We start from the raw sequence: 26402 nt of genomic DNA, 5'->3' as shown, positions 1-26402 counted from the left end.
CTCACAGTTTGCAAGTTCAAGCCCCGCACTGGGCTCTGCACTGAAGCACAGAGCATGCTTGGGATTCTGTCTCGCCTTCTCTACCCCTCACCTGCTTGTGCTCTCTAGCTCTCAAAAAAATTAATTAAAATTAAAAAAAAAAAAATAGAGCTTCAGGTTTCCATTTTTTCCAATTGGGTACATCAACTGTTACAACTTCACAAGTAGAATACATTCAAAAGTTGAGGACAGGAGTATACATACTTACCGTCGACAGTAATCAACCTTGGCATATTAAATATAAAACTACCTACCCAGGGACACCTAGGAGGCTCAGACAGTTAAGCGTCCAACTCTTGGTTTCAGCTCAGGTCATGATCTTGTGATTTTGTGACTTTGAGCCTTGCATAGGGCTCTGAGCTGACAGTGCTGAACCTGCTTGGGATTCTCTCCCCCCTCACTCCCTGCCCTTTCCCCACTCACACAGTCTCTCTCTCTCTCAAAATAAATACCTAAACTTAAAAAAAAAAAAAAAAAAACAACAGGGGCACCTGGATGGCTCAGTCGGTTAAGCGTCCGACTTTGGCTCAGGTCATGATCTCGCGGTTTGTGAGTTCGAGCCCCACATCAGACTCTGTGCTGACAGCTCAAAGCCTGGAGCCTGTTTTGGATTCTGTGTCTCCCTCTCCCTGACCCTCCCCCATTCATGCTCTGTCTCTCTGTCTCAAAAATAAATAAAGACAAATAAATAAATAAATAAATAAATAAATAAATACAAAAACTGTACGTCCATATATGCCAATAAAAGATGTGTGGGCAAGGGGCGCCTGGGTGGCGCAGTCGGTTAAGCGTCCGACTTCAGCCAGGTCACGATCTCGCAGTCCGTGAGTTTGAGCCCCGCGTCGGGCTCTGGGCTGATGGCTCAGAGCCTGGAGCCTGTTTCCGATTCTGTGTCTCCCTCTCTCTCTGCCCCTCCCCCATTCATGCTCTGTCTCTCTCTGTCCAAAAAAAAAAAAAAAAAAACGTTGAAAAGATGTGTGGGCAAAATACTGGTCACTTTGACGTCATGGACAAAAAACAGCAGTGAGACAGGAATACAATAAACTTCTAAAGATGTGGATTTTGTATTTCAAGACCATAAATACTTTTGCTGGATTTGAGAATATCTCATTTTAGTTAGAAAAATATAATTACAAAAAAAAAATCAAAGAAAGGAAATTGGAAATTTTATGTACAAACTGTATTCATACATCAAAAAATATTTTAATTATAAAAACTGGTAACCCATGATCATTTATGTTAGAAAATGTACCATTTACTTTCATCTGAATAAACCTAATGCATTAAAAATTTTTTTTAAATGTGTGAAAAATTTCTTAGTTGTTTTGTATGTATTATTACTCACTTTCTATGTTCAACCTAACTATTGATACAACAACAAAAGATATCCTTAATCCTCACAGTTATGGAACAAAGTTAGGAATCTATGTGGCCTATAATGGTTCTGAATTAAATCAAGGAGAATTACTTAAACGTATTATGAGGACTCAGGAAAAGATGTTATTTTACTGTATCAACATGTAATGACAAACTATAAAATGTGCATGTACCAATAAGTGTGACAGGATAAAGCTGGCCAAAACAGAAGTTCATGAAAACAACCTACTCACTGACATTCCCTTCAAAAGTACTGTAATTGTATAGGCCTCACTTTCCCGCTAACATTCAGATAGCTTCAGGCACACCAATGCTCCCACCTCTAAGCCTCTAGAAGGGCTGAATGAAATACACAGCACGAGTCTAAGGCATCAATTAAAGGGCTGCTGAAGCAACCTGAACCAGAAGGGCCAAGATTCCAAGATGGTGGAGAAACCACAGAAGGGTGAGCTGGCAATCTCCAGCCATTTACTGATTCTGGGTATAGGACAAGAGGCTGAGAACCCAAGCTCTGCCTTGGAAGATGGCCACCGCTGAGGGTAGGAAAAGCCACAAATCTTCTGGGCATTTGTAGGACTCAAGTAACAAAACAGGAAACTGGAGGGGCTAAGACCCCAATGGAGGAGAGGGGCAGAGAAGTAAGCCTGTTACACAGCCAACTTTCCCCATGAGACAATTGCCAATTTCCAAAGCTATGTGGGGCATGAGGTTAAAAAGCTAAACACAAAGCCTCAAAAATACAAAACAGCTGCCTTGATATGCTTAGAAGATAAGAATTAGAGTCCAGGAATTACCAACAAATGAGGTCCTGATGAACACCACACGTTACTTGGAACCCCAGGTCCCCAGGCGACATGAAAAAGTAGCTTACCCAAACTTCAGTGTGTCTCTGACTCAGTTCAACCCCTGACTGGATTAAGGTATGTAACCCCCAACCCATCTGTCCAGTAAAGGACAAGGGGACTCCTGGGAAAAAGAAAACTTCTCTTTGGAGTATAAAAGTACTGGGGCCTCTACCATTCTCACAATAATGAGAATAAATATCAAAATCAATTAAAAAAAAAATGACAAGGTATGCCACAAGATAGGACCCAATGACTAAAACTCAAAGAGGAGAAAAGACCATAAAAGTAGACCCACAGGTGACCTGGAATCATCAAAAAGGGCTTTACTGTAACTATGATTAGTATGGTCATAAAAGAAGATGGAGAAGACAGATGAAAGAGAGAAAATTTTTCAACAGGGAATTATAATCTGTAAAAAAGAATCAAGTAGAAATTTTAAAACTGAAACTAAGATGCAACAGATGGCTTACCAGAAGGTTAGCAAAGCTAAGGAAAGGCTTACTGAAGTGTAAAACAGGTCAAATAGATCTCCAAAGGGAAGCCAGAGTAGAAAAATGGATGAAAAATACAGAAAAAGGATAGGAGATATGTGGAGCACAGTGAAAAGGGCTAACACTTTTAACTGCAGTCCCAGAAGAATAAGGAAAATGAGCCAGGGGTTAGGGGAGAATAGGAGAGAACTGAGAATTTCCTGAAACTGACAGACATCAACCCACAAATTCAAGAAGTTCTGTAATCCCAAGCAAGATAAATATGAAGAAAATCACACCTAGGCACGTCCTAGTAAAAAGAAAAAGTAAGTAAAAGGAAAATGATTGTGCTGGGCCTGTTGAACATTATGACGCACCAGGCAGAGGTGCAAACTCAAATGGCAAGAGCGGTCTTTACCTCTAGGTCACAGAACCACATCGTCACCGGGGGAAAGGGTGACATTCATATAACAGAACGTCATATAACAGACTTAACATCAGATATCTCACTTCATCTTGACTTAAAAAAACACTCAAGAGTTAAGATTATTCCATTTTACAGATTTTCAGCATAAAATTATGATCATAAATTTAATTTCATCAAGGCACGTACGCAGAGCCAAAATTCAGAGTTATGAATGCCCTGAAGTCAATGACTTGTATAGTACACTACCTAATCTCCTATCAAATGCTACAAATCATAACAGAAGCCTCCACAACCCCTATGCCTACAAATAACTATGAACTACGTGATCAACAGGAAACGTTTAAAAGTGTTCAGTAGCTGCATTAGTCCTCTATTGCTGCATAACACATTATGCCAAAATGTACTGATTTAAGACAATACACATTATTTTAACTATTTAAATATTAATTTAGGGGCTCCTGGGTGGCTCAGTTGGTTGAGCATCCAACTCTTGATTTCAGCTCAAGTCATGGTCCTGGGGTCATGGGATCGAGCCCAGCATTGGGCTCTGTGCTGAGCACGGAGCCTACTTGGGATTCTCTCCCTCCCTCCCTCCCTCCCTCCCTCCCTTCCTTCCTCTCCGTGTCTGTCTGTCTGTCTGTCTCTCTCTCTCTCTCCCCTACCCCTTCACGTGCTCGCTCTCAAAATTAAAAAATTTTTTAAATATTTAATATTTCTGTGGGTAAGCAATACAGGACTGGCTTAGCTGGGTGGTTCAGACTTAAGGTCTCTCGTGGGGTCACAGGCAAGATGTCAGCTGAGGCTGCAATCATCTGAAGGCAGGACTGGGGTTAGAGCATCTGCTTCCACAATGGCTCACTCAGCTGGTTGCTGGCAGGAGGCTTTGGTTCCTCACTTCATGGACCTCTCCTTAGTGCTGCCTGAGTGTCCTCAGGACATGGAAAGGGACTTCTCCCACAGTGAGTGATCCAAGAGAAAGCAGTTATATATGATCTAGCCTAAGAGGCACACTCCTGCAATATTCCATTTATCATACAGGTCAGCCACAATTCAGTTTTGGGGGGGAAGGTCACAAGGGCAGGAATAACAGGTGAGGATCATCAGGGGGCTATTGTGCAGGCTAGCTACAGAAGTAATGACATTTTAAAAGCAAAAAATCTGATTTAAGAAAAAAAAAATCAGTATTCCATGTCTCTGATGAGCTATCAAATATTCTTCCCCAAGTGTATACAAGCTATTAGTTATTTAGTAACTGTGAAAAATCAAAGATGATGTACCCACTACTAACTTTGTGAGAATAACTTTAAGAATAGTGACAAAAGGAAGTATAATACATATGGTTATCTAAAAGATCCATACTTCTTTAAAAAGGTAACTGACAGGGAATGCCTGGATGGTTAATTCAATTGAGCATCTGTCTCCTGATTGCAGCTTGGGTCATGATCTCAGGGTTGTGGGACTGCACCTTGCATCAGGCTCTGCACTAAATATGGAGCCTACTTAAGATTCTCTGTCTCCCCCCACCACTCTCCCCCTCCCTCCCTCCACCCTTCTCCCCCACTTGCATGCTCTAAAAAGTAAAAATAAAAAGATAACTGATGAAAGTCAACCCAAGGAGCTGTCGTATGTTAGAAGTGACCTGTTGTTAAAATAACAAATTAACCAAGTCTAAGAAAACCTATAAAAAGGAAAATTACAAAAAGCAACAAAAGAAAGATTTCTACTTATGTACCTACAGGCAAGAAACAGAAATCCTTACAAAGTTAACATTAAATGTAGCAAAGATGATGTGTGCCTTCTGGAGTAAATGTGTTAAATACAAATTGAACCCTGAATGCTAGTCTTTATAATAAGATGCCACATGTTGCCGAAGTCTGGACATCAAATGTGCATCCAATGTGAAAAGTTAATACTAGCCTCTTGACTATTTTGCATAAAAGCAGTCATCCACGGGCCATTAGATAAAGTTACTGTAAATAAGGTTTGCCTGTCTTATTTATAAGTGAAAACTAAATAATTTCTCTCACATAAATATACAAAAATAAATACTTTCACAACACAGCTCACTGAAGCATTCGTGCTAGGCTTCAAAAACCATAAATAAAATGAAAACTCCAATATTAGACACTTGATGTAGCACTGCACACTTTTCTGACAGGTATCTTTTATGTTAAAAATTCACCTCTAGCCTGCTTTTTAACTTAAGTTGTTTTTTTTTTTTCTGCATGCTGTAAACAAAGAAAATGGAAAGTGATTCAAAAATACAATTCATGGAGGTTATTCTGCTGCAGACTATAGATCACATTTTAAATATATGTATTTTTTTTAAATCAAGCAGATTTAATATAGTGTCACCTTTAAAAATTTTTAAGAGAAAAAAAAAAGACTTTTGTGCAGTTTTAATTTCCATGGAAAACAACCCAGTGCTAATAAAAGGCAAATCAATAATTTTTGTTAAATTTTAATAATCTTGCAAACCTACAAATAAAACCATCAACAGTCGAGTGGAGATGACAGTTAAGTGCGTTTCTATGACAACCTAGTGGAACAGTATAAGTCCTGGCTTGCAGCAAAGCGAAGATATGAAAAGAGTGACATTTACCCATACAAGAAAAATTTGCAGCTTTCCTTTCACAAGAATCAATTCCTCAGCTAACACGGATTTTCACTAAGTGTATAGCACTTTTAATTAAAAGTCCTTTAAACCACCCTATAGGATTCTAAAACAGTATCTGAAAAACAAATTTCATATCATAATCCTATCATATCCCAATCCGATATCCCAATCATATCAGTCCTACGGAGTTGAAACTTAAAAGCAAAAGAATGGCTTTTGCGGATAACCAATTAAGGCAATTAAAGATTTCCACCTGAGAAACTATTTGGGCATTTGTTCCTAACACTGTAGGGTAAATTTTCACAGCAGAAATCCTGTCACCTAACTTAGATGTGTATAGGCACAAGAAATACTGCACTTTTCACCTGATAACTTAAAATTCATGTACAAGAAAAGCTTTTTTGGTATTTAGAACCAATTTTTCATCCTGTTTTAACTTTATCCAGGTCCTTCGCACATGGGTATATTTTATATACCACTGCCCAGAGGACCAAGAATTTTACTTTGAAAAAATGTGCGTCACGTGTATTCAGGCAGCAAACAAAGATCGCTGTATTTTTTATTGTTACTATTAATACAGAGCTTAAAATGTTATTTCTGGATACTATCTCTTTATGAAAATGCAGTGGGATTATTTTTTGTTCTGTCCCCCCCGCCCCCGAAATAAAATACTAGACATGCTGAAAGGGACAGGGGAGATATAAGACCCAAGTTAAGCTAGTGGAAAATGCCAGCAGGTGAGCACTCCCTGACAAATCACAACCTCACTCTACAGAGATGGGCTTCGTCCCAGCCAGCTTCATCTAGGAGAAAGACCTCAGCTGAACATTCAGGGAAGGGAGTGTGACAGGGCGCCTGGGTGGCTCAGTGGGTTGAGCCTCTGACTTCAGCTCAGGCCATGATCTCGCAGTTTGTGGGTTCAAGCCCCGCGTCAGGCTCTGTGCTGGCAACTCAGAGCCTGGATCCCGCTTTGAATTCCAGGTCTCCCTTTCTCTCTATTCCTCCCCCACTCACACTCTGTCTCACTCTCTCTCAAAAATAAAGAATTAAAAAAAAAATTAAAAAAAAAAAAAGAAAGTGTGATAAGATGAACTGTTTACTTGGCCTCATGTCACCACTGCATCTGACAAGGGGCAAATCTTTTTAGGAAATAATCAATCAATGCTTTAAAGCTAGATACAATAAGGACACTGCCATCATCAAAAAAAAAAAATGCAGTTTGAACTTCTGCAGTAAAAAATCAAGTGTTAATAAAAAGCAAATGAATAATCATGGGTATGAAGGTATAAAAGAAAACCTAGAACATTCTCTCTAGAATTCTAATTAGCTTACGGGGAACTGAAATATTCAAAACTGGTACTCACCCTTATATGTTTGAAATCTATATAATTGATATTGTAAAATATGTTTTAAAAAGCTATTGAAATCTAGTACCAGGACATTTGAATTTTAGAAAATCTATATTTTAAAAAATGTTCTTTCTTTACAAGTAATTCACTTTGAAAGAAGTCCCATGGTATATTAAAATCTCTGTAATCACTACTTAATAGAGAAGGGAGAGGGAAAAGAGAAAAATAAAACAGTTGTGTCAAATACAAATGAAAATTTTTAAGCATAACTCAAACTATACTTCAAGTCAATCAAAACAAATAATTTAAGTTTCAAAAACATGAATTTTTTTAAAAGATAATTTATTTTGAAAGCGTGAGCAAGCAGGGGAGGGGCAGAGAGAGAGGGAGAGACAGAATCCCAAGCAGGCTCTGCCCAACGTGGGGCTGGAACCCACAAACTGTGAGATCATGACCTGGGCTGAAATCAAGAGTCAGATGTTTCACTGACTGAGCCACCCCGGCACCCCACAACTAACAAATTTTTAAGAAACAGACCTATTCACTACAATACCATATTGTCAACAAAGTCAAGAACTATACATTATTGTGTAAATACATCTATTTGAAACTATAACGTTATCAGTAAACATACATGCACATTACAGGACATCTCCAAATACCTCATGCCAATCTTGAACTTTTCCTGAAAAAACAGATCTATGATGAGAAAAAACTGCGTAAAATCCCTGAACGAAAGATTCACAATTAACCAAGGACTAACGATTCCAATTAGCTTTGTTTTGCCTACCATCCCCCGCCCACCAAATGAATGCTACTACCTTAAAAGGTCAAGTGCAACTATTAATTATTGGAGGCTATACAGTTCTATTACAAAATACAATTTTCTTTAGATAAAAAGATGACTGGTAGAAAAGATGGCTTTATATATCCTTAAATGTCAAAACGTATCAAGAAAACTACCTAAACAAGCTGAAAAAGTAACTTCTGGTTTCCATTAATAACCCTAGGTATTATAGCTGCCTCAATGACCAAACTTTTTAGGAAAGTGACATGGAGATAATGGAATTCATCTACAATAAAACAACTGTGGTCAATGCTCCCAGGATGCCTTTCTATCAGACTGGTGACAGATAAGCAATTACATTCTTATATGAATGCAAATAATGTTGTTAAGTTTTGACTTCCAAGCAATATTGCTATTACTGAAAATATATGAACCAAAGAAAGTAGCTGAAATTAGAGCTGATAGATGTAATCTAGATGACATGGGTCTACTTTTTCATACAGATAGTTAATTCACAATGAGTCTATACATATCCATATATTTTTAAAAGCATAAAATACATATGGTTAAATAAGAGGTTCTTAAACCAAGGGTAATTTTATTCCCCCAAGACATTTATTTGACAATGTCTGGGGACATTTTTGTTGTCACGACTGAGTGGGAGGAGAAACACTGCTAGCATCTAGTGGGGAGAGGCCAGAGAGGATGCTAACTGTCCTACAATGCACAGGACAATCTCCCGAACAAAACGTTATCCGGTCCCAAATGCCAATAGCGTCAAGACTGAGAAACTCTGGGTTAAATACATTTCGTAAGATTAAATGCTATAAAGGCCCTAAAATCATTTTTCAAAGACTATTTAATAACAAGGGAAGTGTTCTCAAAATGTCCTATTAATTGAAAAAGTAGATCATAAAATGTGTGTTGCATGACCCCAATTTTTTTAACGTTATTTATTTTGAAGGTGGGGGGTGCAGAGAAAGAAGAGCAAGAATCCCAAGAAGGTTCTGTGCTGATAGTGCAGAGCCTGACTTGGGGCTGAATCTCATGAATGATGAGATCACAACCTGAGCCAAAATCAAGAGTTAGATGCTTAACCGACTGAGCCACCCAGGCATCCCTGCATGATCCAAATTTTATTGGAGAAGCTTAAGGGGGAGGGGGGGGGGGGGAGTCAGAAGAATAAGCACCAAAATAGTAACCTTTCTAAGCTTCAGTTTTTTTCATCTGTAGAATGGGGGAATGATAGCAGGACCCCCATCACAGGGATGATGTGACCACTAAAGACAATAGCAAATAATCACTATTGCGAGCTATTGCCCATATTTTCTATATTTTCTGTTATTATAGAAATAAATGCTATTTTTAAAGCCATTGTTCAACATCCTCTTCAAAACTTGATGTCTACTGAACTCAGATCCTTATCTCTCAAAGCTGCTTTCCTTACCGCAACACGGAGTACGAAGGTGAGAAAAAGTTGAGCCTCTAATAATTGAAGAGCTCTACTTAAGATTCACAAGATATGCAGTCTTCATAAACCCTGGTCTCTCCTTTGCCCTGTAGCATCAGAATTGCATGTTCAATTCAAGGAGGAAAAAAAATAAGGTGAAGGTTCCCGTGCCCTAAGCCATATACCATAAACAGGATCAACTCCCATCATTTATTTTATATTGGGAAAGCGATAAGAATATATAGGGGGGGGGGGGGAATGAAAAAAGCAAGTAAGCTTTTCATTTCCTTCCACCAATATGGAATAACCTCACCAATCTTCAAGGTATGCCATTCAGGTGGACAATTTCCGCCCCGAAAGCCAACATAACCCTCTTTTCTTTTCTTCCCAATATCCCTTGGTGATCACAAGATCCTGAGAAGCAGGGTTTATGCCTTTTCACTGTTCTGAACGTCACCTAACAAAACTGTGGGTACCTAATAAAGACCAGCGAAAACAAAAGTACGCGGTACCAGCAGACCGAGTTCAGTAGAAGCTTTTCTACGACCTTCTCATTTAGATTTCCGCACAGGAAAATCCAAATCATAAGCTATCAGTCAAAAGGAACTACACAGATCATCTAAACTATGTGTTCTGCAGACATGGGGGGAGGGATGGAATGGAGGGAGGCTGGGAAGTGGAAGCTTCCCAGAGGGAAGCTAGTGGCTATTCGGTTAGTGGTAGAAATTAGAATTACAGAGAAATTCACAGAAATGAAGCTCTATCATCTTCTAACTGCAACAGCAGACAGAAACCTTGCCAGCTAAAACAATGTTCATGAAAAATCTACATTTATAAGGCATGTGTTTCTTGTTATATGGGAAAGGAAAATGCTACAATTCCCAAGACTATTTTATGTTTTAGAGGAGATTAAATACCTCCCAAACATCTTTCAATTGCACACTCCATATTCTATGCAGAGAAGCACCCTGCCAGCCCCCCCCCCCCCCGACCAGAGTCTGACAGCTTCTCAAAAATTTCAATGAAGAAACAGATTTAAAAACCTACACTAGTGGGGCGCCTGGGTGGCGCAGTCGGTTAAGCGTCCGACTTCAGCCAGGTCACGATCTCGCAGTCCGTGAGTTCGAGCCCCGCATCAGGCTCTGGGCTGATGGCTCGGAGCCTGGAGCCTGTTTCCGATTCTGTGTCTCCCTCTCTCTCTGCCCCTCCCCCGCTCATGCTCTGTCTCTCTCTGTCCCAAAAATAAATAAACGTTGAAAAAAAAAATTAAAAAAAAAAAAAAAAAACAAAACCTACACTAGCAATAACAATTAAGATGAAGTATTACCAGAATCAAGGAGAAACTGATACAAATGCTGAAAATGTACGGTGAGTTTATGACACACCTTGATGTGTTCCATGAAAACATAATCTGAACAAAAGTAGAAAGATGTTTAGCTTTCCCACCATCCCCCATGCCCATGACCTCGAGCCTGACCCACTCCACCAGAAAGAGGACCGCCCACCCCTTAGGGGCTGTTTTCTCCAGGAGGCGGCATCTATGTGCAACCTCTGCCCGCTGTATCTCCATGCCTGCACTTCCAGCCCTGGCCACCATCAGTCTACCTCTTTCTCCTACCAGCAGAGACCAAAAGCCCCTAACATATGGCAGGGCATTATGGACAGTCTGGGAGCCCCAGCCATAAGCACTGCAGGACCAGGAGAACGCTGGAAGCAGGGAGGGGGGCACTGCAGGGAACCAGAGAACACTCAAGAAAGGTAAAGTTAAGAATGCATTAGTCAACTAGAAAACTGAATCTTAAGTCCAAGGGCTGGTGCTTTTTAAACACAAACAGAATAAACGGAAAATAAAAGTCGTCTCAGTACTACCTGCAGAAGGTTATCTGGCCTAGACTGTTAAGCATGTTCTACTGAAAACTCTCACTCAAGCAGAAAATGCCTAAGTTATGGGGCGCCTGGGTGGCTCAGTCGGTTGTGTCTGACTCTTGATTTCAGCACATGATCTCCCAATATGTGAGTTCGAGTCCTGCCTAGGGCTCTGTGCTGACAGCACAGAGCCTGCTTGGGACCCTATCTCTGCCCCTCCCTTACGCTCTCTTCCCACCCCCACCCTCAAAAATAAAGGTAAAAAAGGTAAGTGCCTAAGTTATTTAAACTGTCCCATAACAGGGAAATAAAAACTTCCCAATTCATTCTGAAAAGGCGGCATAACCTGATACCAAAACTCCCAAAGAGTACATCACAGGGAAAAAAGCAGAGTTCAGTCATCTCATAGGAGAATTTAAGTGTAAAAATTCCAAACAGGAGTTCACAAATTAAACCCAGCAAATACATTAATAGAATACTTTTAAGATCAAATATCACAGAAACACAAAGACTGAATATTAAGAAATCTGATTTCATTATTTAATAGACCGAAGGAAAAAAAAACTGTAGCACCACACTGACAGACACTGAAATAGCATTTACAAAGTTCCACACTCATTTCTGATTCTTTGAGAGAAAAAAAAGAAAAGCTTTCAGTAAATAAAAAGGTTTCTTTCAAGAGCTGAGAACAACCATTTGAAATCAAAGCCAACATGACACTTCACTTAACAATGAAAAGAAGCAACAGGACTCACTGATGTCTATTAATCACTATTTTTCAAAGCTGATCTAGAACTTTCAGTCAAGGTCAAAGACAAGAAAATGAAAAACAAATACATCATTGTTGGATGATCTCACAGAGGATACGACTGTATGGAAAGAACAAAACTCTCAAGGCTTGTGATAATTTTGTATCAACCTGATTGGGCCATGAAATGCCCAGATATTTGGTCCATCATTATTCTGGGTGTTTCTGTGAGGAAGATTTTTGGGATGAGAGTAACATTTAAAAAATTTTTTAATGTTTATTTTTTATTTATGTTTTATTTATTTTTGACAGAGAGAGAGAGAGGCAGAGAGACAGAGAGAGCGTGAGTAGGGGAAGGGCAGAGAGCGGGAGACACAGAATCCGAAGCAGGCTCCAGGCTCTGAATTGTCAGCACAGAGCCCGACGCGGGGCTCAAACTCACAGACCGCGAGATCATGACCTGAGCCGAAGTCAGACGCTTAACTGACTGAGGCACCCAGGTGACCCAGATGAGATTAACATTTAAACTGGTAGACTAATTTAAAGCAGATTGTGCTTTCCAGTGTGGGTGGCCCTCATTCAATCAGTTGAAGGCCTGAACAGAACAAAAAGGCTGATATAAGTACGGCTACTCCGGCTTTCTTTGACTTCCACTGGCACGACCAATGGTTCTCCATCTCCTCACTTTGAATCTGCAGGTGTCCTTAGATCTAAAATGAGTCTCTTGTAGGCAGCAGATAGATGGATCTTATCTATCAATACATTCTGACAACCTATGTATTTCCAGTGGAGCATTTAGTCTTTACCTTCAGAGTGATTACTGAAATATATGAGTTTAGTGCCGTTGTATTATCTGCAGATTTGTTGTTTGTGGTGATGTTCTCTGGTCCTTTGTACTCTTTGCCACTTTGGTCTTCCCCCACCCTCCACTCAGAGAATCCTCCTCAAAATTTCCTGCAGGCCACAGTAACTTCTTACTAGACACGTCTCCAGAGGCAAGGGAAATGAAAGCAGAAATGGACTATTGGGACCTCATCAAGGTAAAAAGCTTCTGCACAGTGAAGGAAACAACAAAACTGAAAAGCAACCGACAGAATGGGAAAAGATATTTGCAAACGACAGATCAGATAAAGGGTTAGTATCCAAAATCTACAAAGAACTTATCAAACTCAACACCCAAAAAACAAATACACCAGTGAAGAAATGGGAAAAAGACATGAGTAGACACTTCTCCAAAGACATCCAGATGGCCAACCAACACATGAAAAAATGCTCCACATCACTCATCATCAGGAAAATACAAATCAAAACCACAATGAGGTACCACCTCACACCTGTCAGAATGGCTAAAGTGAACAACTCAGGCAACAACAGATGTTGGCGAGGATATGGAGGAAGAGGAACACTTTTGCACCGCCGGTGGGAATGCAAACTGGTGCAGCCCCTCTGGAAAACAGTATGGAGGTTCCTCATAAAGTTAAAAATAGAACTACCCTAAGACCCAGCAATTGCACTACTAGGTATTTATTCAAAGGATACAAAAATGCTGATTCGAAGGGGCACACGCACCCCAATGTTTACAGCAGTGCTATCGACAATAGCCAAAGTATGGAAAGAGCTCAAATGTCCATTGACTGACAAACAGAAAGAAGATGTGGTGTATGTATACACAATGGAGTATTAGTCGATGTTCAAAAAGAATGAAATCTTGCCATCTGCCACAACGTGGATGGGACTAGAGTGTATTATGCTAAGCGAAATTAGTCAGAGAAAGACAAGTATGATTTCATTCCTATGCGGAATTTAAGAAACACAACAGATGAACATATGGGAAGGGAAGGAAAAATAAGATATAAACAGAGAGGGAGGCAAATCATAAGAGAATCTTGAATACCGTGAACAAACTGAGGGTTGCTGGAGGGGAGGTGGGTGGGAGGATGGGCTAAACGGGTGATGGGCATGAAGGAGGGCACCTGTGGGGATGCGCACTGGCTGTTATATGTAAGAGAGGAATCACTGCGTTCTACTCCTGAAACCAAAATTGCACTGTATATGTTAACTAACTTGAATTTAAGTAAATAAATTTTTAAAAATTAAAATAATTAAAAAAGGCCAACCCTCTCAAGTAGCTCTCAAAGTTCTTTCTACCTAACCGCCTTCAAACTGGGCAGCTTTTTTTTTTTTTTCCTGTATTCGAATTTGAACTGAAACACCGGCTCTTTGGCTCTTTGGCTCTTTCTTGGCGTTGAGCCTGTGAAACCACTGGCTCTCCTGGATCTCTGGCTCGATGCTCACCCTGCAGACTTGGGGATTTGCCAGCTCCATAATCCCATGAGCAAGCTCCTTACAACAAATCTCTTTCTCTCTTTCAGATCCCTCTGATCTCTCTCAGATGTTCTCTCACTCTCTGATCCTATTCGTTCTGTTTCTCTACAAAACCCTAAGACACAGCTCCTGCCAAGACAGCTTACCGGGACTGCTGACCTCTTCCCTCCAAACCAGCCCTGAAAGACACTGTAAAAGGAAAGAGGGACTCCAGAACCTAACATCCCAAGTGAGAAACTCTGGAGGCAATCGAAATCATCCAGAAGGGGGAGTTGTTGAGACCCAGCGCTCACCTCTCCCCAAGGTGGCCTCTGAGGTTTTGTTAACCACCCCCATTCACTAGAGAAACGGGCTGCAACAGCTCCACCCTGGCCTGGGTGCATTCACTCCTGGTCTTCTACCCCTCCCCCTACCGAGTGGAGATTAACTCCCCCAGCGCTGCTGCCTCCAGCAGATCTGCCTAAAGGGCACTTTACCAGGACTCAGAAGACTCGGGGCACAAATTCTCACACTGAAACATACTTTCCAAGGAAGTATTCAAATACAAAAAAAATCTAGGGGATGCTGGAAGAGATATGAAAGATAATAACAAGAAATAAAAAAAAAATCCTGGTAAAGTTTACTAATGCCATTAAAAAAATTAAAAAAAGGATGGGCACCTGGGTGGCTCAGTCTGTTATGCATCCGACTCTTGATTTTGGCTCAGGTCATGATCTTAGGGTTCTTGAGTGTGAGCCCTGAGCCGGGCTCTGTGCTGACAGCACAAAGCTTGCTTGGGATTCTCTGTCTCCCTCTCTCTCTTGCCCCTCCCTTGCTCTCCCTCTCTCTCACTCTCAAAAATAAAACATTTAAAAAATAGAAACAATTTTAAAAAGGATGGGAGAAGGGAAAGAAAAATTATCTAAACCTAATTACCCCTCTTTTTACCTGTTTTATAGGATTTCAAAAAATGAACATACATTACTTCTGATTTTGCCACATCGTTGAAACAATGTCTTCAAACACGTTATTAGAAAAGGAAGGGGAAAGCTACGGTCTCTACTGGAAGCCTGTACACACCAGAAGCAGCTAATCCATTCGAGGGTGGAGGAAGGTAAGTATCCTCCAGACTCAGAAGTTACTTTAATGCCAAAAAAGTGAAGGAAACCACTCCACACCATTTACACAGGATTCTATTCAGGGTAACTTACTAATAGGGACAATCAGGCGGGCGGGCAGACAGACAATCCAGAGCACCAAGTAGCTGTTCTCCTTCCCCCTTCCCCCCACCCTCCACCCTCCACCCTCCACCCTCCACCACACATTCTCCACAAACTCTGGACCTCAACCCACAGTTTTTATAGAGCTAGGGGCAGGGTAGTGAGATCACTGGGTAGTTATCTACAGTGGCGCCACCTGTCCACCTGAGGGTCCCTAGCAATCGAAAGTGATGCCACCTGTGTCTGAGGGGGGGGCTGCGTAGTTATCTAAAGTGGCACCACCTGTGCACCTGAGGGTCTGTATTCTACAGTGGTGCCACCTGTGTGCCTAGGGGTCTGTAGTAGTTACCTAAAGTGGCAACAGAGGAGCCAACAAGACGGAGTCAGTGTTATCAGCACTCCTACACCATCACAGGCCAAATATGTCAAAAGCGCCCAGTGACAGATGGAAATGATGACAAAAGACTGAAACCTCAAGCTTTATCAAAGGTTTCCCCACTCTCATCCCTTCGGATACTATTTTGAGAGATTTATTTCATTCACTGAGATCTTTGGAGAAGACAATCATATTCTCAAAGAATTATGTTAACATGGGCGCCTGTGAATCTGTATATTTAAAAATGGCTGCACTAACTATGTGGATGGAACTGGAGGGTATTATGCTAAGTGAAATTAGTCAGAGAAAGACAAAAATCATATGACTTCACTCATATGAGGACTTTAAGAGACAAAACAGATGAACATAAGGGAAGGGAAACAAAAATAATATAAAAACAGGGAGGGGGACAAAACAAAAGAGACTCACAAATATGGAGAACAAACAGGGTTGCTAGAGGGGTTTGGGAGGGGGGATGGGCTAAATGGGTGAGGGGTATTAAGCAATCTACTCCTGAAATCACTGCTTCACTATATACGAACTAATTTGGATGTAAATTTTAAAAAATAAAAAACAAAGTTAAATTATAAAAAAAAAAAAAACTTCATTAAAACTGAAGGAGCTCGGGGCGCCTGGGTGGCACAGTCGGTTAAGCGTCCGACTTCAGCCAGGTCACGATCTCGCGGTCCGTGAGTTCGAGCCCTGCGTCAGGCTCTGGGCTGATGGCTCACAGCCTGGAGCTGTTTCCGATTCTGTGTCTCCCTCTCTCTCTGCCCCTCCCCCATTCATGCTCTGTCTCTCTCTGTCCCAAAAATAAATAAACGTTGAAAAAAAAATTTTTTTTAAAAAACTGAAGGAGCTCATGGGTAAAAAGAAACCTAAGGTTTTTAGAAATTAGATTTGTTATGGCACTTCCATAAAAATCTTCTGAGAAAGGAATGCTTTCAAGTCCTGACAGGGTAGAATCAGGCCCTAATTGTCAAATGTGATTATTATTTAAACAACATTCTTGGGTATCAGAAAAGAGACACATACATTTTTATAAATACAGCTCCTGACAGTATCAGCAATTTCATTGCAACTATTTTCTGTGCTAAAGGCAAAGTGCTAAGTGAGTAAGATCATCCAATCACATTATTCACTGTGTTCGTTTCCTATGGATGCTGTAACAAATTATCACACTCAGTGGCTTGGAACAACACATTTGTCGACTCACACTCCAATACAGCTACCACTGGGCAAAAATCAAGATGCCGGAAGGGCTGCATTCCTCTGGAGGCTCTGGGAAAGAATCTGTTTCCTTATCCTTTCTAGCTTCTAGAGGCCACATGCATTCCTTGGCTGTGGGGCCCCCTCCTTCCTGCACCTGCAAAGCCAGGAAAGTCCTTCCCACATCATATCACTCCAGCCTCCTCTACCTCTCACCTGCTTGTAGAGACTCTTATGACTATACTGGTCACACTTGGATCATCCAGAACAATCTTCCTATTTTACAGTCAGCTCAGGTTCCATTTGCAATCTTAATTTCTCTTGCCATGTAACATATTCACAGATTCCAGCAATCAGGACATAGGCATCTCTGGGGGACCATTATTCTGCCTACCATTATTCTGTCTATTACTGAGAGAATAAAAATGATAGTGGGCCCTGGAGCTGGATGCCCCAAGCCAAACCAGAAGCTAAAAGTTCTCACTTGCTTATCCCTAAATTAAATCATGATCTTTCTGAGGACACAGCATGGGCTAAAACCATTCTCAGCCTGACAGGAGGTCCTCGGTATATCTGTTTTTGACAAAGGATCTCTCAAAGCTCTCGTTTCACGATCTCCAAAAAAAGAACATAATGCCAGTTTCCTATAATTGTTGGAGTCATGTAATCAATTCATCTATTCATTCGCAACCAGCTCTGCTAATGAGACCCTAGTGGCAGGGGCCCTGCCCTCATGAAAGTACCGGGCCCAGAGGTGGATGAAAGTAACAAAGCAGCAGCAGCAGCATGCTTAATCCACACCTTCCCATGACAGGCAAAGCACGAAATACATATCAGCTCCATTAACAGTCACACAACAAATACGTCCCTTATGAGCATTCTAGATGTCACCATTTTGTGACACACAGTACAAGAACTTAGAAGAGCATCAAAGACATTGCCCAAGCCAATCTCTCTTGCGCCCATTCCACTGCCATGAGTCACCATGACTGCTTCTATACGGATGGCCAATGGCCTCACCTTGGCAGATTCAAGGGTGAATCCCTAGAGCCCCTCTTACTAATCCTCTCCATGGCCACTTGGCACAGTTGGCCATGCTTTTTCCCGCAATGCGTTCCTCCCTCAACTCCTCGAACACCACTCTCATTTGGCTTTCTTCCTACCTCACTGGCTACTCCTTCTCAGTGTCCTTTGCGGCTTCCCTTCATCTAGCAGATCTCAAAAATGTGGTCGTACCCCTCAGGTCCAAGCATCAGGCTTCTCATTCACCCGACCTCAGGCCCTAAATGATCTCATCCAGTTTCATGGCATTAAACACCATCTAAATGCTGACTCAGAACTTCTCATCTCCAGCCCAGACCTGCGCTAGTCTTCTTTATCTCACTACGTACTTGACATTTCCACTTGGAAGTGACATCTCCAGCTTAAAACAGCCAAAATGGAACTTCTGATCTACCCCACCACCAACACCTGACCCTATCTCAGTTGACAGCTCCACCTTTTTGGTTGTTCACCCTTGATTCCACTCTTTCACTTACACCCCCATGTCCTAGTCAAGAAATCTATTGGCTCTACTTCAAAAAAGACCCCAAGTCCTTCACCACCTCCAGCTAGAGCTCTGCCAAAGCCTCCTATGTGGTCTTGTAGCATGCCGCCTACTTGTTGTCCCAAGGCTTTTTTCAAACAGCATCCAGGGTGCTCTCGTGAAAACAATACCCTCCGATGGCTTCCCATCTTACAGTAAAAACCAAAGTCCATCAGTTGGTTTATAGCCTCTCTGTCTGGCCACTCACTCCTTTACTTCTTAACACTCAGTTACAGCCCCAATAGCAACCTCAAAGACGTCTAGTAAAACCCTGCTTGAAAGTACTGTCTGCTCTTCCTTTTCCCTACAACAACTTTCTCCCATATATTTACTCAAATGTCATCTTATTAGAGAGGCCCTCCCTGACCACCCACGGCAAAACAGCACCACAGTCCCTTAATTCAATGTTATTTTCATCCACAACTTTTGCTACCACCTAATACGTAAGTTTTGGTTTACTGTCTGCCTCCTTCATCAAATATTGGGGTATCCTAGAACCCAGAAAACAAAAGTACTCCATAAATATCTGCCAAATACATAAAATGATCAATCAGTCCATCTTGGACTAATTTTTCTCCTGTTCAAGGATATATCATACCAGAGTCGTGTTCATCTTTTAATCCCTAACAAATGGTAGAAATACGGGTTCACAAATCTGTATTTGCATCCAGAAAGTTTCTACTAAGTTTCCAAAAATATAATTTTTATAATATATGCTTCAAAGGGAATGTTTATCCATGCCTGAGTGATGCAATAATCAGTAGAACCTGTTAATATTAATAGCTCATTAAATGAAAGAGCAAATTTTTGATCCAAAGGCTATTTGGAAGGATATATTATAACCCCATGCTCCATTTTTCTCAGCAATCAATCTCATAACAAGGTACATTACCATTTTAGTTACTAGTTGCTCTAAATTTGTTTATTAAAATTAATACATGTAAAGAATCAATTTGAGTTTCAATAAATGATTCACCATGTTCTACCCACCAGGTAAGATAAATAAATTATTTTTGTGTGATGCATTTTCTGATTAAAAAAAGCTATCTCCTGATTTCTCACAATGACTGGTTTTCATTTTAACAAAATGAACAATCCTTGTCGCGGATGCATCTGGAAGTTGCCTTTTATTTTAATATTAATTTCTCATTCATTCAACATAGATTGCATTCTAGGTTTATTTTAAATAGGTTCGGTTATTGGTCAGTCCACCTGGTTTATTAAAATTAATATATCTAACATATTCAAAGCAATCTGATTGGGACATTTGCGAGGAACTAAGCCAGATGTGAATGGGTCTCTATTCAGGAGGCATGTTTATTAATAATGGTAGCAAAAATCAAGACAGCGGTGACACTAATTAGCTCTCTGTTATTACATGCCGGGCCCAGGCCAGGGGTAATGTAATTTACATGCAATCTTCACTTCAAAGGAACTTACTACAGGCACTGAGTCCTGTTCCCAAATAACAAAAGGTCACCAGAACCCTCACCTGGTACAAAGCAGACTGACTACTGCTCCCACAGGTGTTCTCTTCCCTTGCCACTCCTCTTTAGCCTGATGCTGTTTCCCTTGTTATTCCTCTCTTCGCTGTGCAAGTTTCATCTTGAAATGTTTGGCTAACAGTTTGATGCTCTTGCTGCGAAGTCCTTTGTATGGCACACTAAACTCTTTGCAGATAAGGTGGAATACACTTCTAATTAAACGATACCCTAGGAACCTATACTCAGAGGAAGCCAGGTCTAAGAAAATACATCTCTGCCCACAGCAGAGCTGCCTCAGGTTTCAGCTCTGTGACCAAAGTACTCCATGGCACATCATTTCTGGTCCATTAACAGGCAAGACCCTATGGAAGATGAGGACATTTCTGAATTGTTGATGCCACAACTTCCTCTCCCTGCACCACTGGTTCTACTCAGAAGCAAATCCATGTTGTGTTAAACTGTTAAAATTTTGGAACTGATTGTTACTGTAGCATAGCCAACCTCTCCTGCCTACTATAGTACCTGATAGAATTATGGATCATATTGGAGGGAATACTCCATGCAGAGCACTCAGCACGATACATGGTACATAAGGAAAGGGACTTGAAGAAGTTGAAATAATTGATGACTCTTCAGGATTTACAGAGTTTTATTAAAATGCATATTGTAAGAATGAAATGAATCAGATGTTAGAATTCTCTGGCAAGGATTTAAAATTTTTTTTTAATGTTTGTTTATTTTTGAGAGAGGGAGAGAAAGAGAGAGAGAAAGTGCAACCAAGGGAGGGGCAGACAAAGGGAGACACAGAATCCAAAGCAGGCTCCAGGCTCTGAGCTGTTAGCCTGGAGCCTGACACAGGGCTTGAACCCACGAAGTGAGAGATCATGATCTGAGCCGAAGTTGGAGGCTCAACCAACTGTGCTACCCATGTGCCCCTCTGGCAAGGATTTCAAAGCAACCATCATCATCGCTTCTCAGCCTTTTGGCTAAGATCAAGTGTAAAGCATCCATCACTGGGGCACCTGGGTAGCTCAGTCGGTTATGCATCCAACTCTTGATTTCAGCTCAGGTCATGATCTTATGGTTTATGGGATCAAACTCAGCATCAGGCTCCATACTGACAGAACAGAGCCTGCTTGGGATTCTCTCTCTCCCTATCTCTCTGCCTCTCCCCTGCTCATGCTCTCTCTCTCTCTTAAAAATAAACATTAAAAAAAAGATATTTAAAGCAACCATCATAAAAGTGCTTCAATAAGCAAGCAATTATACATTCTCTTGAAACCAATGAAGTAATATTTCAGCAAAGAAATGGAAGTTAAAAAAAAAAAAAAAAGACATGGAAACTTTAGGACTGAAAAAGAAAATAACCAAAGGAAATAACTCAGTGGATGGGCTCAACAGTAGAGTGGAGACGACAGAGAACATAACAAATGAACCTGAGAACAGATCAACAGCATTTACCAATCTGAACAAGAGAAACAAAACTGAGTGAAAAAACATGACCAGAGTCTCAGGGACCTGTGGGACAATAACAAAAGAGCTAACATTCAAATTACTCAAGTCCCAGAAGAAGAGAGAGTGAATTTGAAAAAGTAGTCAAAGAAATAATGGCTGAAGACTTTCCAAATTTGGTCTAGAACATAACCTTACAGATTCAAGAAGCTGAGCAAACTCCAGTTAAGACAAATCAAAGAAAGCCACACCAAGAGACATCATAATTAAGCTTCTGGAAACTAAGGCAAAAAAAAAAAAAACAAAAAAAACCTTGAAGGCAGCCTGGGAAACAGGACACATTACTTACAGAGAAGCATCAATGACAGCACATCTGTCATTTGAAATGACAGAGGCCAGAAGGGAGTGCAGAGCAGTTTTCAAGAAAAGAATTGTCGACCACAAATGTTTTGGTGAATATCTGGTGATACTTGGTGAAAATATCCCTCAAAAATGAAAGCCTAAAGAATGGCTAAAGAAGTTTTCTAAATAGGAAGAAACAGAAGATAGAAGATAACACAAGGCTTAGGACTTTCTTTTTTTAATGTTTATTTATTTTTGAGGGAGTGAGCACAACCGGCGCTAGGGGCAGAGAGAGGGAGACACAGATTCCAAAGCTCTGAGTTGTCAGCACTGAGCCTGACACGGGGCTCAAACCCACAAACTGTGAGAGCATTCCCTGAACTGAAGTCTGACACTTAAGTCACTGAGCGACTTGGCACCCTGGAGGCTTAGAACTTTAAAATGAACACAGGAATGGGTAAAAATTGGGGTAAATTATCCTTCTTGTTATGAGTTTTTAAGATATAGTTGAAGAAAAAGTTTAAAGCCAACTCTCTGACATGGGTGCTCAATGAATGTAAATATTTAAGACAACTGTGTTTAAAAGGTGGGAACAGGAGACAGACATAAATGGAAGTAAGGTTTTCACACTTGACCAGTAGTGGTAAAATATCAAGGACATCAGTAGACGGATACGTTATATATGCATATCTTAATACCCAGAGCAACATTAAGAAAACCATACAAAGTAATACACTCAAAAAAAAAAAAGAACTATGGATACGTTTTAAGAAATATTTAAGAATATTTAAAAAAGAGTTTCAAGGGGCGCCTGGGTGGCACAGTCGGTTAAGCGTCCGACTTCAGCCAGGTCACGATCTCGCGGTCCGTGAGTTCGAGCCCCGCGTCAGGCTCTGGGCTGATGGCTCAGAGCCTGGAGCCTGTTTCTGATTCTGTGTCTCCCTCTCTCTCTGCCCCTCCCCCGTTCATGCTCTGTCTCTCTCTGTCCCAAAAATAAATAAACGTTGAAAAAAAAATTAAAAAAAAAAAAAAAAAGAGTTTCAATTAACTCACAGGGAAGAAACGAGAAACAAGAGAAATGAAAAGCAGAGGAACCAGAAAATAAAAGATGGCAGACTTAAGCCCCAAAATATCAATAATTACCTCAAATGTGAATGATCAAACCATGCCAATTCAAAGACAAATTGGCAGAGTGGAAAAAAGTCAATCTGGAAACATTACACACTGTGCGGTTCAATTCATATAATGTGCTTGAAATGACAAAACTACGGAGAGAGAGAAGGGCTGGCGCTGGGGAGGGAGCGGCCGTGATTATATAAGCGAACCTTGTGGTGAACTGCTCTTGCATCTTTACTGCAGAGGTGATCACCTGACTTTTCACATGTGACAGAAGTGCACACGACTGGGCGCCGGGGTGGCTCAGTCGGTTAAGCATGCGACTCTTGATTTCAGCTCAGGTCATGATCTCCTGGTTCGTGGGATCGAGCCCCGTGTCAGGCTCTGCACAGACAGCATGGAGCCTGCTTGGGATTCTCTCTCTTTCCCTCTCCCTCTCTCTGTCCCACCCCTGCTTGCACTCCCTCTCAAATATGTAAAAAAAATATTTAAAAAAAGAAGCGCATAGAACTAACACATGTACGCACACATGCACAAACGATTGCATGTAAAACTCGTGAAATCAGAATCAAGTCCCTGGATTGTTATCAATATTGATTTCCTGCTTGTGATGTTGCACCAAAGTTATGCGAGATGTTATGCTTTGAGAACTGGGTGAAGGGTATACAGAATCTCTCTATTATTTCTTCTAACCGCATGTGACTCCACATTTATCTCAAAATTAAAACTTAAAAAAAATCTTCAGATATGAGTGAAAACATAGGATATGTGTCTTTCTCTGACTTATTTCACTTAGCATAATTCCACTTCCATCCACGTTTTGCAAATAGCAAGGTTTCATTCTTTTTCATTGTCAAGTAGTATTCCGTTGTATATATACAACCACATCTTCTTTGTCCGTTCTTCACTTGATGGACAAGAGCCCACTATATACACTGTTACGTTAGCTAACTTGACAATAAATTACATTAAAAAAATCTTCAGGAAAAAATGTACACTAGAGTTAAGAACAATTTTTGCCTTATGTAATCTTGGATGAAATAAAGACAGCAAGAAACAAACCAAACCTTTTCTCCTAACTCCCTACTTTGAGTTTGAGGTAAGAAAGGGAGGACAATGCAGTTTCATTTTGAGTCCCATTGCTATGCAACCCAAAAGTTCTGTAACATCTACACATAACACAGTAAGATTATGTGCAGAGATTAATATGTTTTGTTAAAAAAATAATGATATTGTTTCGCTAAGTATGTAAGTAATGCCTATTTGCAAAACTTTAGAAAATTAAGGCAAATAATGATAGTAAATAAGAATCACATGATCCAATGACAACATGGTCTTGTGATCTTTTTTTCTATGCTTACATGTGGATTTTGGAGGGTGGAGAAAACCTGGATTATACTCTAAATCAGGAATCAGTAAACTACAACCAGCCCATCTAGCCAGATGCCTGTTTTGGTACAGATTTCGAGCAAGTTTTTACATATTTATATGGTTACATAGCTACATAATATCCTCAGTACTGCCTCTTTGTCTGCAAAGCTTTAAGTATTTACTATCTAGACCTTTACAGAAAAAGCTTGCCGGCCTCTGCTCTAAATGACATTTTTGCAAAAAGCTCTTACCAATTATAAAGATAATACAATTCCTTTCTGGATATTTAGCCTGTTTCTAAATTTTTATATTATAAACAAAGTTGCAATGAACACTCTTGTGGCTAAATGTCTGCACACAAAGATGGATGTACTTTTCAAAGGAGACAAACTTATACCTAACATTTACTTTATACATATTTTATAAATGTTTATGTTATTATTTTCTAAATAGGTAACATTATTTATTTTATGGCAAAACAGGAATTTATTATAATTATTAACGGTATATATAAATTAACAAGACAATTCTCTATTCCCCAGAAAAGAAGCAAAGTTCCAAGATTCTGAAACTAGTATTTTTTCCTACTAGGTGAACAAGCCAAAATCTGTAACATCACCCAAAATATCATTTTATACACAGGCAGGAGTTCCAAGGGAGTTTTTTTCTTAATCTTGCCCAATTCTACAAAGGCACACAGAGAAGAGCATGGAATAAAATTAGAGAGGTCACAGTGAAGTTGGAGGCATCGTAACTACACAGTAGAAGACCAGGCTTTGGAGTCAGACTGCAGGATTCAAATCCATTTACCAGCAGGTGAGCCTGGCCAGTTACCTAAACACTGTAAGTCTGTTTCTTCATCTGTAAAATAGAAGCAATAATCAGGGCCAAATCTTGGACTTGTTACTGTACCTAAAGAGCTCACCAAAGTGCCAAGAGCTGTTTCCCACACTAAATGAGTCTGGTTTTGTAATAATCTTCATTATCAAAGTAGAGCGTGACCACTGCTCATTCCACTACACTATCTCTGCTCCAAGGAGAGCTCAGAACTTTCTTCCATAAGCAGTAACTTGTGAGATTTTAAGAACAAAATCCCAGATACTAGTTTGCTCATTTGTTTTTCTTTAAAAGCATATTTAATATGAAAGCATATTATTTGTTTCAGCTGGAACAAAACCATTATAAGAAGAATCAAGAATGGATTAGAAGGGGGGCGCCTGGGTGGCTCAGTCGGTTGAGCGGCTGACTTCAGCTCAGGTCATGATCTCACGGTCCATGAGTTCAAACCCCGCGTCGGGCTCTGTGCTGACAGCTCAGAGCCTGGAGCCCGGTTCAGATTCTGTGTCTCCCACTCTCTGACCCTTCCCCGTTCATGCTCTGTCTCTCTCTGTCTCAAAAATAAATAAACGTTAAAAAAAAAATTAAAAAAAAAAAAAAAGAATGCATTAGAAGGTACCACTTTAGAAGAAAAAAACCTGAATGTAGAGATATCAATTTCAGGGGGTTTTTGTTGTTGTTTTGTTTTTTGTTTGTTTTTTAGAGAGAGAGAGAGAGAGTATGAGAGAGAGAGTGTATGTAGGGGAGAGGGGCAGAGGGAGGGGGAGAGAATCTTAAGCAGGATCCATGCTCAACACAGAGCTCAACACGGGGCTTGATCCCACGACCCAGGGATCATGACCTGAGCCAAATCAAGAGTCGAAGGCTTAACTGACTGAGCCACCCAGGCGCCCAAACTCCAGGTTTAAAATGTCTTTTTCAAACTTTAACTACTAGTGGAGTTTATGCAGTTTCCTACAACACAGCTGAACTGGATGCTTTGGAATCTTCTTGACTCTCCACCCAGCCCGTCTGCCACATACTATCCCACACTTCCTTTGAGTGAACTGGAGAAACATTTCCTCTTTGTCTTCTGCTACTGCCCAGCTCAGATCGCTACACCCCTACTTCTCTCTTTTGGGGCCTGCACTA

General features: G+C 40.5%; 1 protein-coding gene across 1 annotated transcript in view; it reads right to left on the bottom strand.

The window, feature by feature from the left end:
- VPS41 (VPS41 subunit of HOPS complex) overlaps positions 1-26402 on the bottom strand; it is a 186199-nt gene that overhangs the window by 144388 nt on the left and 15409 nt on the right. The window lies entirely within an intron of this gene.

Source organism: Prionailurus bengalensis, chromosome A2, assembly GCF_016509475.1.
Source record: "Prionailurus bengalensis isolate Pbe53 chromosome A2, Fcat_Pben_1.1_paternal_pri, whole genome shotgun sequence".
Classification (NCBI taxonomy): domain Eukaryota; kingdom Metazoa; phylum Chordata; class Mammalia; order Carnivora; family Felidae; genus Prionailurus; species Prionailurus bengalensis.
Note: the sequence above shows the minus strand (reverse complement) of the source record. Positions and strands in the feature narration are given on the sequence as shown.